This window comes from Malaya genurostris, chromosome 2 (genome assembly GCF_030247185.1).
Source record: "Malaya genurostris strain Urasoe2022 chromosome 2, Malgen_1.1, whole genome shotgun sequence".
Taxonomy (NCBI): domain Eukaryota; kingdom Metazoa; phylum Arthropoda; class Insecta; order Diptera; family Culicidae; genus Malaya; species Malaya genurostris.
Genome location: NC_080571.1, coordinates 45,344,709 through 45,358,600, shown reverse-complemented (window position 1 = coordinate 45,358,600; position 13,892 = coordinate 45,344,709). Strand labels below are relative to the sequence as shown.

The window sequence follows — 13,892 nt, the reverse complement described above, 5'->3', positions numbered from 1 at the left end:
CAACAAAAACAACAAGAACAACAAGAACAACAAGAACAACAAGAACAACAAGAACAACAAGAACAACAAGAACAACAAGAATAACCAGAACAACAAGAACAACAATAACAACAAGAACAACAAGAACAACAAGAACAACAAGAACAACAAGAACAACAAGAACAACAAGAACAACAAGAACAGCACGAATAACAAGAACAACAAGAACAACAAGAACAACAAGAACAACAAGAACAACAAGAACAACAAGAACAACAAGAACAACAAGAACAACAAGAACAACAAGAACAACAAGAACAACAAGAACAACAAGAACAACAAGAACAACAAGAACAACAAGAACAACAAGAACAACAAGAACAACAAGAACAACAAGAACAACAAGAACAACAAGAACAACAAGAACAACAAGAACAACAAGAACAACAAGAACAACAAGAACAACAAGAACAACAAGAACAACAAGAACAACAAGAACAACAAGAACAACAAGAACAACAAGAACAACAAGAACAACAAGAACAACAAGAACAACAAGAACAACAAGAACAACAAGAACAACAAGAACAACAAGAACAACAAGAACAACAAGAACAAAAAAGAACAACAAGAACAACAGGAACAACAAGAACAACAAGAACAACAAGAACTAAAAGAACTGAAAGAACTCGAAAAACTGAAAGAACAGAAAAAACAGAAAGAACAGAAAGAACAGAAAGAACAGAAAGAACAGAAAGAACAGAAAGAACAGAAAAAAAACAGAAAGAACAGAAAGAACAGAAAGAACAGAAAAAACAGAAAGAACCGAAAGAACAGAAAGAACAGAATGAACTGAATGAACTGAAAGAACTGAAAGAACAGAAAGAACCGAAAGAACAGAAAGAACATAAAGAACATAAAGAACAGTAAGAACAGAAAGAACAGAAAGAACAGAAAGAACAGAAAAATCAGTAAGAAAAGAAAGAACAGAAAAATCAGTAAGAAAAGAAAGGAACGGAAACCAAAACTATACATCTAGCTCGGCATTGGTGGCTGCTTGTTAAGTTTCGTTTTCTAGCCGTCAATGTTACTAAAGAGAAGAAAGGTAGAACGGCATAAACTTTAATAGTAACAGAAATTAAAAACAATAAGAACAACACAAGGATCACCGATAAGACACTGAAATATTAAAATTCGACTTCAGTTCAAAATCTTGGTTGAACGAGGAAAAGCATCTCGATCTAAAGTAAGTGCGATTTCTTCTACGAAACAAAAATAATAGTGTTGTGTACATTTTATTTAACGAAGGGTTGAAACGAATTGAATTCGTTGATTACAAATGTTCGCTAGCTGGAATACGATACCATCAAGTATGACATACACTGGGGTCTCTTTTTACGCGGTTTTTTTTTTGCGCGAATTTTCCAAGTTACGCAGTTTTCTGGTTTTGTCTTAGAAATGCATGAAACTTCGATATCTGGTGTTATCCCGAATTTTTCTTAAGTCAACTTTTTGACACAAAAAATATGTACAGATTACACCAGATCTTGACGTTTCATGCATTTCTAAGACATTCGGCATCAAAAAAAATTTCTTCCATATTGCGGTTTTTTTCTACGCGGATTTCTGAAGTTACGCGGTTTTTTTACGCGAATTTCTGAAGTAGCGCGGTTTTTTATGCGGATTTCCGAAGCCACTCGTTTTTTTTACGCGGTACGTATCCCCCGCGTAAAAAGAGACCTCAGTGTACCGTTATATTCTACCTATTGAAAAGGAAGTGTTGATGAACTTCCGTTACCTGAATTCCGTAAGTATCGCGTGCACCTAAAGAAGGTTATGCCTTCTGATGTAACTTTCAATCATGACTCAAGGCTCCCACGTGAATCGTTGATCACCTACGATAATCGGCTGGCTGCTTGTTCAAATAGCTAGAGCGCTGTTCACTGCGGTAAGCCTTTTCACCTGCGTTTAACTGCATTTTTTGGGCTGTAGTGGTTTTAGAGATTCGAAAACAAACCATGATTTGAAAAAATATTTCAAAATCTGGTAGGTATAAAACAATGTATCCTTCATCAATAACATAGAATAATCAATTTTAAACAACTTTGTTAAAGATTTTTTATCTGTATCTCTAACTGATCATCAATTAGAACGCTATTACTTAGTATATATTAGGATGCTTCTTAAAATATCAGTTTTTTCAATAACTTTTTCATTTTAATTTTCTCGATTAATTTTTTTTTGATTTTCTTATGACAAATAATAAGAAAATATGCCTTTTTCTTAAAGTTGGAATTAGGGATTAATTTTTTCTATTACATGTGATAATTTGCACTTTTTTGTACAGTATGTGAAAAAAATCGAAGACCGTTACTTTAATTGGAATAATAACAGAACAGAATAACAGCAATAAGGCAGATAAATCGCACGAAAATGTTTCCGCCAGCAACAGCCATACCGAATTAATGGACAAAAGCGTGAATAGTGAACCTCGTCCTCCTCTTTATTATGTGTGAAAGAGTATCGACGAGCTCCGACAATGGAAAATAATTTCAATTTTTCTCCTTCAATCGAACAAATGTAAAGTGTTAAACCGGCTCTATTTAAAGTCAGAATAATGAGCAGTGTCAAATAAATTATTGAGAAACCAAAAAACCTTTCCAGTGGTTTTAGTTGCGAGTGCGTTAAGGAAGACGATGCTGATCGCTGGGATGACCTGTGACGACTTTATCATTGCCAATAAATTCTAATCAAATAATGTTTGTAACGCATTTAAGGCCGGTCACACTCCACAAATCATTTTTATCGTTGCGTGAAACGAAATTCAATAATTTCATTCCATTAAAATCCACACACGCACACGCACACACCTAAGAGGAATTAATTGACAAAATAGGTTTATAATTCTCTCCGAATGTGGCCGGTCCGAGTCCCATTAGCCGATCACAACTGGAGCGCAGAAAGCGAACGCATAAATAGTCCGTTCAATGACTCCAATCAGCCATCTGTTTGAACTCTGCTCACGCTCAGTCACTGGCGCGTCACAGTTCATTAGACTCCGAAATCCGAAATAGCGCAGTTCCCAATAGAACTGTGCCCGCCATTAATGGCGCACTCTATCATCATTTATCGGGAAAGCCAATGATATTTTGTTTTCGGCGCGTTTGTCACCCCTCCATCTGGCAGCACTACTTCCCGGTGCAAATTAAAAAAAACGAAAAAAAAAAAATTAACCTTGCTCCAGCCAGCATACCAATTAGCGACGTTTCTCTACGCAGAATTCGCTTAGAAACTAAGCAAGTTCCCCGCATCGTCACCCGCCGGCATCCGCATGCGAGTCCGTTTATGAAAATGATGAATGAGCCAAGCCTAATGCGCGACATCATGCCCATCTTCAGAATTCCCATTCAAATTCTTCTTCGCGCGTTCACCACCCAGCTGCGTTCGCTCTAATCCATTTTTAGCGATCACAGCGAACTTCTTCAATTGACTGTCCCTGCCGATCTGCCCCGGACACAACCCGAACCGGTACCGGACTCTACCAATCCTACCGAAGTTTTGCTTCAATGAACTTCCTGACCTTGAAGATCGATCGGAGAGGGGATTTGTTTTACCCTGGTTGGAGTCGACAACGGAGGATCGCTATTGATCGTATTGGGTCATCGTAGGCAGCACCAAAATTATCGGATCAAAAGAGTCGTCTAAAGTTGTCGGCTTCGGACTGTAAGAAGCCAAGTGCAATCTCAGACGCTCCTGGAGTGGTTGGAATTTACATGTTTAACAACTGATTTGAGCATTCGTGGCTGGGGTTGTAGTTGTGCGAATTCTCCTCAGGAGGTTAGTTTACGGCCTAAAACAAAGATTCAATGTTTTTAGAGGATTGAAAAAATTAAAGATTTTGAAGAAAAAAACTAATTGCTAGTAATTGTTATTAATCGATATTTCCCTCACTTCAACCATGTTATTTACCAAAAAAAAAAAAAGAAAACCACACGCACTATCCACCACTCTTTCCTAACTAGCAGAAGATCATGCGCCGCGAACCAATGAGAAGTTGTGGTGACTATTTTCTGTCTCACAAACAAACCAAACAAACAAACAGCCGGAACGCATCAGTGAGTGCGTGCGTGCGAGTGTGCGTGTTTGTTTATGCACATCGTCTTCCGCAATCTAGTAGACCTTGCCGGCGAGCGATGACAACTGAACAGCGAGGCGGCGCGATCGTTGACAGCATGGTTCCAGTAACCATGTTACGGATGTTGTAACTAACGCCACCGCAAAACCGGAACACTGTGTGACACTGATGGGTTCAGTATTGGTTCTTATTTTTTGTTTTGTTTCGGATGTGACGCGTTGAAGACTTTACACTAAGCAGTATATTCTATTACTGCATGGAATTGACGACATAACCTCACAAAAATGAACAAAATCAATAAATTTTTACATCTACCAGTGGTTTGTTTATTGCGTTCATTCTAAATTGAATACGTGTTAATAGATATGTAAACAAACCACTGATAGCTGTCAAAAGATGAACTTGATTCATCGGGCGTTCATCGGTAATTCATTCGAGTGACCATCGTGCAAAACTTAATTAGATTTTGTATCGTGACGTTAACAAACAAGCTTTAAAAAATCGAGGAACTCATCTCAAAAAATTGTCTTTACACGTCACAACTAGCCACTTTTATTAAATAAATCTCTGAAACGAACCGTATCGAATTGATTATAGATGTTTGGAAATTTTATTTAGGCGATATAGACCGTGAACGGTCTCATCCGTTTGTCAAGAGACAAAAAAAAAAAGTCTGTTTACAAACAGTACCGCTGAATTGTCAAAATGTGTTCATCCGATTGAAGTTAGCAGTGACAGTAAAAAACATATTAACAACCCAAAATTTATGTAGGGGTGACCGGGGCTAAACCTAACAGCTTAAATATCTTCTAAAGCAACGTCAGTTAGCTGGATGACGTTGAGTCAATTCAGTCAGTTTGGGGCGTTAAATATGTTCATGTCAAAACGGGTACGTTTTCTACTGTAACTTTTTTAAATTCATTTTTCTGCTAGAGTAGGGGAGATCGGGGCTGGTTGACCGAGTTTTGCTTTCGCTGCTTCTATTATGAGTCGACGTTTACGACGTTGACGTTCCTTCGAATCAATTCGTGCACTCGCCTTGGAGAGAGGTTTGACGTCTCCAGAGAGGTCAATCTGTGGCAAATTCTGACAGGAACATTAAATTCTATCAGAATTTTTATGGCATTTAGTACATAAAATAATGTTTTAATGCCTATTAGCGTATCAAAGAACGCTCACTAGCAACTCTCCACACGATTCAATCAGTGCCATCGAAAAGAGACGGATATCATCGCAGCAACAAAAATCCAGCATGGTTCATTTAACATAGAATGGACACCAGTACGAGAGCGAATTTCTCTCGATGACCCGTCTGAGCATCACGAGTTAGCACGCTGCAGTGGGGATTCTCTCCGAAGCAACAAACGGTCGCTTATTCTCGTTTCGCGATCCGATTCTATACGGGCAGTTGATAATTGCGATAGAATCATTTTACTATTGCCGCTTTTTCTAACTATGTGCTTATAACCTTTGTATAAGTTGTGTCTATGAAAATGTCTGTGAATGCTCCACACAAGGGTTTTGAAATATTGCAACTTAGTACGAGAATCATCAAGTTGAATCATCGATTCGATTTTCTGCGATAATTTTCAACTTGCGATTCTCTCTTGGGAAATTTCACACAGCAACGATCATTATCAGACTGTAATTTTTTTAAGGAAGAAAAATTCTCTCGTGGTGCATGCATTGAGAGACACGAGTTCTTCTAGCATCTTCTACCGGATTGAAAATGTTGTATACAATATAGAAAAATATCGAGCATATTCTGTCAAATTATCGGCAATCACCAACACTGATGCCCTCTGAACCATACATCCCCCGCCACCCTAAGAGACGTATGTGAAAAAAAATATTTATTGCAATAGACATCTTAAGTTCAAATTACTGAATACTTGGTTGCAACAACTGCGACAGTTTTTGCTTTCATGCATTCAGGTAGCTTTGCTGGGAGCGTGTCATTGCTTAGTTGCACGAGTGACACCTCATTGAAACGTTTCATTTCCCGTTTAGGGTGTGTGTCATTGCTAAACTGTAACGTTTCATTACTCGTTAAAAAAATAAAAAAAATGACAGTTTAGTTAAAACAACAATCGTTTAGTTGTATCAAATTTAATCAACTTCAGGAAAACAACTATAATTTTTGTTGTTTTACGATAGCTGGTCTTTCCGTGTAGCTGTCGAATAACGGTCACCATGTCACTATGTAAATTATTTTTTGTTTGCATAAAATAGCATCGTCCATATCTTGTAAACTATATCAAATAGAGAGTTTCTGTCTTCGACCAAGTTATTGCATTTGAGTTTACCGAAAACATTGTCGAAGACACCAAAAACCTATTTCTTTAAATTATAAAGTTGTGCTTTTTCGTGTCTTTACAGTGTGTTTTGGAACATGGTTTGTCACTTTAAAAGAATCTTAATATATACTAAATTAAGTAACCTTTGTGAAGACATTCCTCAGGATCCGAAAAATCGTAATTAGAATTGATTTAAAATAAATACAAATGAAAGATGGTAGCGTTAACGCCCGTTTTGTTGGCCCACAATTGTACTTTTTGATTGATTCTTGTACTCTTGAATAAAGATTGATTCATGAACCTCAGAACGGAGTTCTCAAGAAAACTTGCATCTACTAAGTTAGCTACTAAGCATCACAGCAATTGCATAGGAGTATCTACAAGGCAAATATATGTGGTATTTTCCATTTATTTAGTGAAAATGAAAAAATATCTAATGCGGCTACGCCACATCGTTTTGGTTAAAAAAAACTAGTTTTGAGTAGAACGGGCAAACAAGGCGGTTACAGGTTTGTATGCAAGAGGCCGCCGCTTCTGACGGCGGGTCGGCGGCCGACTCAGCTGGCGAGCCATCTTATAGTTACACAGAGGACATAACATACAGGAGACATGACCCTTTCGGCGAAATGACCCTTTTGGCGAAATGACCCTTTCTGCCAAATGACCCTTTCGGCAAAATGACTTTTTCGGCGAAATGACCCTTTCGGCGAAAGGCTGGGGTCCACTAGGAGATTGATAGTACCTATTAGCTCTCTCCGGACTGTACCAGCCTAGATGCCGTGTGGAATCCGGCGGAAAAAAATGAACCAAGAATAGATCCACTGGGTTCCTGCTTCCATGTCGTAAAAGGCGACAATTGCAGGAGTTTCTTTTTCCTTTCAGTTATCAGATATTTTCAATGTTTCACTTCTGATTACTCTATTTTACTAAATTATCTCTTTATTCAACCTATCAATTTCCGTCTAGTTTCGGAGAAAAGTTTTATTAGGAATGATTTCTTCTTCCATGTTATTGATGGTCTTTCAGGATTATAAAATGAATGATAAAAATCAACTATTGCGCAAATCCGTTTATATTACAAAGTTAATAACAGAGATAACATATATCGGTATATTGAAAACATAGTAAAAAACACTTGATATTAATATTTCAAACAGTAAATTAATATTTTTCTCGGTAGCCGGCTGCCCAGATCAACTAATATAATCATCTAATAATTTTAATAAATAATTAAAATAATAAAGCGGAAATAAAAAAGAATCAAGACGCGTGTGAAATCTGTTGACCTTTGTTTGGTGATTTAAAATGATTTTATAATAACTGTTTAGAATATTTCAATGCAATGAATCAACTTTTTTTACTAAATCCTATTCGCTCGTTTATTTTGTATCACATAGTTTCATTTATAAAAACCTGCTTAATCCACCTAGCAGTGAGATGATACCTTTTTTATCAATCCGCATGTGTTTTTCATGCATGACTAAAAAAACGCGAAAGGTAGTTGCATAAACGAGTGACTGCATACTCGACAGCCGGCTGTCCGGAGTTTTGTCAATTTCGGAGATTGACTGTTTCGTGCATTATATTGCCAGCACAAAGTAACACATAAAACGATAATACTTTAAAACATTCTTGGTAGCCGGCTACCCAAAGCAATAAACACATGATAACATTATTAAAACATTTACTAACAAAGTATCATCTCCTGTGATGCATGTGGGAATGCAGAGGATTCCTCGGTTCTTAGTAGCAACATGCATCGAACTAACAATCCTTTCCCTCCCAAGTAGATCTGCATTCGGACGTGGCCGGCGTCGGTATTGATCAGCATGCATGGTACAATACAGTTTGCACAGTGTGAAACAATGTGTTATTCCCAAACATGTTACTTCAAAAAATCATTTTGCAATCTCAATTGGTCCAGATCAATAACGAAGTAGCAACACACGGGCGGTCTCTAATGCTAATGCTAATGCTAATGAAATGACCCTTTCGGCGAAACGACTTTCGACGAAATTACCTATTCGGCAAAACCACTTTCGGCGAAATGACTTTCGGCGAAACGGCTTTCGGAGAAATGACCCGATCCTTACGACCACAGCAGTAGTGGTGCTAGATATATTAAGGAATGGGCCTTTGTTCGGATCTTGTGTCGGTTTTCCTTTAATAACTTTTTCTTCAAATGTCGGATTGTTTGTGGTCTTCGAAGATTTTCTTCCTCACAAAATTTCCTACAAAAATGATATTTGCGCTGATTTTTAGAGTTTATAGATTGGTCTCCAGCCGATTTTGTTGTAATAAGTCGATTTCCCCATGCTAAATTCCATTCTAAATTTAAACCTCCAGCGCGAAAATGTAGTTTCTTCGATCGACCTAAAATTTTGCATAGTTCCTATGGGACCCAAAAGAAACACGGGAAGTTTGGTGGAGCGAGAAAATATACCTTTTCATCTTGTTCGCATACGACCTTGTACCACCCTACTGAAAATCCTAATTATATGTTTTTTGACATTGTTCTGCTCGAAGTGGATGGAAACAAATAAACGGTTACACAAGTGGCGAGAGAAAAGTCTATGCTTTCTTGGGCAGTCTGAAGAATGGAATAACATTCGAGTGAAAAGAACAAAATCACTAGGACAATCAGTTGTACAAGACTCGAATACACACGTTATGCCGGGTCGTTTGGAATTGCGTGTGTTGATAGAACCGATTTATCAAAAATATCACATCACGTGATCAATTTCCACCGACTTTCATCAAAGTAAGCCGCGTGGTGACGATTCAACCCATCAGGCACTGTTCATACAAGCCATTTGTCGTATGTTCGAGTTACAATTTGGAATGGTTTTGTATGATAAGAATCGGATGCGAAGTCTGTTGATTCGAATATCACAAAAACTTTTCTTGCTTTCACTAAAGGCTTTCACAACTGTTTTTATTTGACATTCGTCGACGAACCGCTTCGGAACGTATCTTCTCAGATTACTGCAGTGATTTATGCATTCTCAAAAAAAAAAACTCGTCACACGGAATCGTATATCACACTCTTTTGTTTCATGTCCGCCTAACGGTATTTGAGATTGTATCTCATATACAGACAAGCATGCATACGTGAGAACCGAAACTATGTTAATCTAAGAACTGATGATATTGCAACTTAGATAATGCACAAGATCTATGGCGCTGAGTTCTAGAATAGAGTTGTTTAAGTTATTTGTTGAGACTACACTATTTACGTGAGATTGTTTTGACTAGTGTTTGTCTGACTGTCATGAAAATGATAACTTGGTGCTATCAAACTATAACCTTCAGAGCAGTTTTCAAGCATACAGGTGTCCATGACCTTTCGCAGAAATCGGTATCTGATGCAATTCTATTTCCTTTCAAGACCAGCATCCACCACGGTACAATGTAAACAAACTCCGACTCATCGATAATCTTGATTCCTGCAGAATTTTGGAAGTAAAAAAAACACGCACTCAGCACTGCTTTCGACACATTCTCCCGTCACTCCCACTTCCATTTCAGAAAACCCAAATCAAAATCCATCACCGAGCACAATCTCATGCAATAAATTTATGACAGATCGCCTGCCGCCCGTCGAAATTGATAGACGTGTGAAAGCCAAACTCGATGTTTACGGCGGGCCGGCCGCCCGACACGGGCGCCATTTCATCAAACGGTCATCAGCAGTGTCAGTGTGCTAGCGCCAGCCAGGCCGGTCCCCCGGTTACCCAATGCCGGCCGGGTACGAATCCCAATTCCACCGACCAGACCAACAGTCCCAAGCCAATTTAATAAAATCCTAACTCTGCCAGCCAGACCAGACGCCCAGTTCAGTTCAGTTTGAATTGTTTCTTTCGGAACGGCCTCGGCCCCAACGGTCCAACCAACCCAATGCAGCAATGTCGACCGATCCGATCGATTAGTGTTTATACATGCAGCCTTCAATTCACGTAGACGATCTCGTTGTTTATTCCGCGGTATTCCGCCAACTTTTCCCATCCGACTGGTGGTGACGCGGTTCGACGGTTTCAAATAATGACTCTCTGCGGTGACGCCGGCCGGCTCGGAATCGACTGTTTTATTAACTATTTTGCAGTGCTTTTGTCCACTGTTGTGTTGAGCTACGATGTCAAATGGTGGTTTTAGAATGCGTGCGGAATGCGATGTCTACTGGGACTCACTTGCACGAGAATCAGAGAGAAGAATACGAGTGGCAGATTGAGTGCTGCATCCGTATGACTTGTGAGTAGCATAAACAAGTAGGCCGTTTATGTTTTGTCTTGAACCATTAAAGTGAACGCAATTTCCCCCGCACTGGAAACCATAGTAGAGATTGGTGTGAATGTTGCCTTGAGAACTCGAGCTCGGACGGGACAGTGGATTGGATTTCTTCCCGAAAGTCGTTTAAAAGAATAAATGCGTCATGAATTTTCATTATTGTAAATTGAGGTTAAATCGGGTCCGATTGTTGTGATTGACTTTCGTTCGGTTTGACCAGTAGTGATTTCCAATTCCAAGCGAATGAATTGTACAATCTCTCTTTTACAGATATTCTAAGTTTTTTTGTTTATATTTAATTCTTTTTCATGGCAGCAAACTCCAACTTATTCGGACTAGTAAGATTTTTTTTGTGGATTCAACATTACTTCTGTTGGAATATTTCAAACATGTACCGTGAAATCTATTATCACAATTCAAGAACGCATCTGTTTTTTTTTCTAAAATTCCATATGTATTCTTCATTGTGACGAAACATTGTGTATTTTAGCCATAACTGAAGATTCCTTGCCAGAGCAAAAATTTTGGGCACCTTTTTTCGATTGCTTACTATTACTGCAAAAAGTCATCCCGGATGCATATCCTCTCAATTATTCAGTTACTAGTATCGTGTTTCTGAGTCACATCTCGGTAAGAAAAAAATCAAGAAATGTCACCCGGAAACGGAATCGCGAGACTATCGAAGTTGAGTTAAATTTTTAGAGCCATTAAATAACCTGCCGAATAGTTGTACAATCTGCTTCAAAAATTTTGTTCTTTTCTGTGTCGTAAACTAACTATATGAATTTTAAACTTTTTTATCTTTCTGGATAATGAAAGTAAGATCCGGATAAAATTGAGTCTAAGTAAGATCTGGATAAAATTGAGTCTAAGCTAGTATTTGGTTATAAGATAGTAAGACCTACATGTTAGAGTAATTTACCTAATTTAATTTATTTCATTGATATTGAACATTGGATATAGGGACAAAGTCTTTGCTTTAATTCCAGTTGTTTGGTTCCTCCATTTTGATTAAACCAATTATTCTAGAACCACGGACCAAGCGAAATTCTGCACTTCCGTTACTTTTTCATATGAAATTCTAGCGAAACAGGGTATTATTTTTTAATCAGTTGCATTAAACCTACACTTTAATTGGATTTTAATCAATTTTGGTCACAGTATGTATTTAATTATTATTTGCAGTTTTCGTTGACTACTATAGATGTTCTGGTGAGCACTTTTTCAAACCCGAACCCGACTCGTACCTAATCGAAAAAAAACTTTACCCGTACCCGACCCGAACCCGATTTTTCTTCCAAGCCCAATCTCGACCCGTACCCAATGAAAATATTAAAATCTTTACCTGTACCCAACCCAAACCTGAAAAAGGTCCCGAAACCCCAAAAAAAAAAACGGAATCCGACCAAATTCATTAATTCGAATCCGACCCGCACAAGTTGAAAATGAAAAAAATCGGGACCCGTGCCAGACCCGAACCCGATAAACATATCTTTGCTTGTACCAATACCCGTCGGATTTGGGTTCGGGTCTCGGGTACAAATACCCGAAACCCAACCATCTCTAATCACGACACCTCCGGTATCGGTATCACTGCACTACCGTGCAATAAAAATTTCATATACATCGCGAAGCATTCAATTCCGATTCAAATAGCTTTTCAAATAAACTTATTCATCAAAAACAAAATTCTGTTTTTGTCAAAACGGTTGAAAAATCGAGTTCATGTGTGCTCGGTGCCGATGGACTCGCTTGTGTTTTCAAAATCATGCTTCGGTGTTGGTTTTCGTTTTCTTTACCGAGTATACGGAATTGAACATCACACACAGCGTACTTCGCTCGTAGAGGCGGTATTGTGTTTTCTTCTTTCGTACCAGCGCATGTACGTACCGGTGCACTTTATAAGAAATTTTGGACATTCATCACCTTGTTATTCCGGAGCCGGACCCAGATGAAATTTAGAAGTTATGTATGGAATCAAAACCTTTCATTTGATCCTAGGTTTGTTAAAATCGGTGAATTTTGCCTTCAGCAACTCCATTTTTACGAGTTTTGCATCACTACTCTGTATAACTACTTAAAATGTACAACACTCTTCATCCTATAATTCCGGAACCAGAAATTTCATCCAGATTAAATCCAGAAGTTTTATATAGGACCATAAGAACATTCATATAATTCTATGTTTGTAAAAATTGGTGACGTCATCTATGAAAAAAGTAAATGATTAATTTGAAATTGGAATTTTTACAAAATCACCTTTTTTTTGGTCGACCAAGTCATCTTTCCGGAGATGGAGTTAAGTTTTTTTGCTTATTAAACCAACGATGGGGGCGGCAAATTTTATTTTGCCCCGGGCGTCAAATTTCCTCGGTACCCCACTGCTTCAGAATCAATTGGTATTACCATACGGTATTTATGTTTTGAAACATATTTTGTTTACAAGTGTAATTGAGACTGATTTAGTCGAAAAAGTGAAAATTTGTTGTTAAACTTTTTATAACTTAAAAGCAAAAAAAAACAATAGTGCACAGGCAGGAGGGAAGACCTTTTATTCACAATTAAATCCGCATCTTTGGTTCTACACCGCTATATACTCAAACAGACACAGCGATTGCTTAATTCGTCGAGTAGAATCGATTGGCATACGCATTAGTTCTAAATTTTAGTTCCAGAATCGTAGTCTGAATTCTGAACTTGAATTCTTGAAATTCAGCAACAAAATTCTGAAACTGAATACAGGAATTGAATTATATTTCAGAAGTCCAAAGCTCAAGTTTGGAGTTCATGTTTCTGTTCAATTGGTTCCAGAATCCAGATCTAAAGTTCTTATCCAGAATTCTGACGTTGAAATCCTAAATCAGAGTTCTGATTCCGAATTTCGAACTTGAATCGAAGAACTAAATTTAGTTCAAAATTCTTGTCAAGAAATCTGTTCCAGAATTTTATTTGCAGATTCCAAAATTAATGTTCTGTTCCAGAGTCCTTGTTTTAAATTTTGAACCTGTAAAGCTGAAATTATGTTGGATTCAGGCTAGGAAATTAATTATATGAGCATTTTGATTATTATTTGAATGACTAAACTGGCCGTCTTGAACAACATGCACAAGTACGTCTCTCTCATATTAGTCAATTAATAAAACTAAAGGGGGGAGGGGTATGGTTAAGGGATCGACAGTTTCGGAATCTCTTTTTTT

General features: G+C 37.9%; 1 protein-coding gene across 2 annotated transcripts in view; it reads left to right on the top strand.

Annotated features, from left to right (window-relative positions):
• LOC131429877 (A disintegrin and metalloproteinase with thrombospondin motifs 9) overlaps positions 1–13,892 on the top strand; it is a 589,623-nt gene that overhangs the window by 141,096 nt on the left and 434,635 nt on the right. The gene's annotated exons all lie outside the window — the stretch shown is intronic.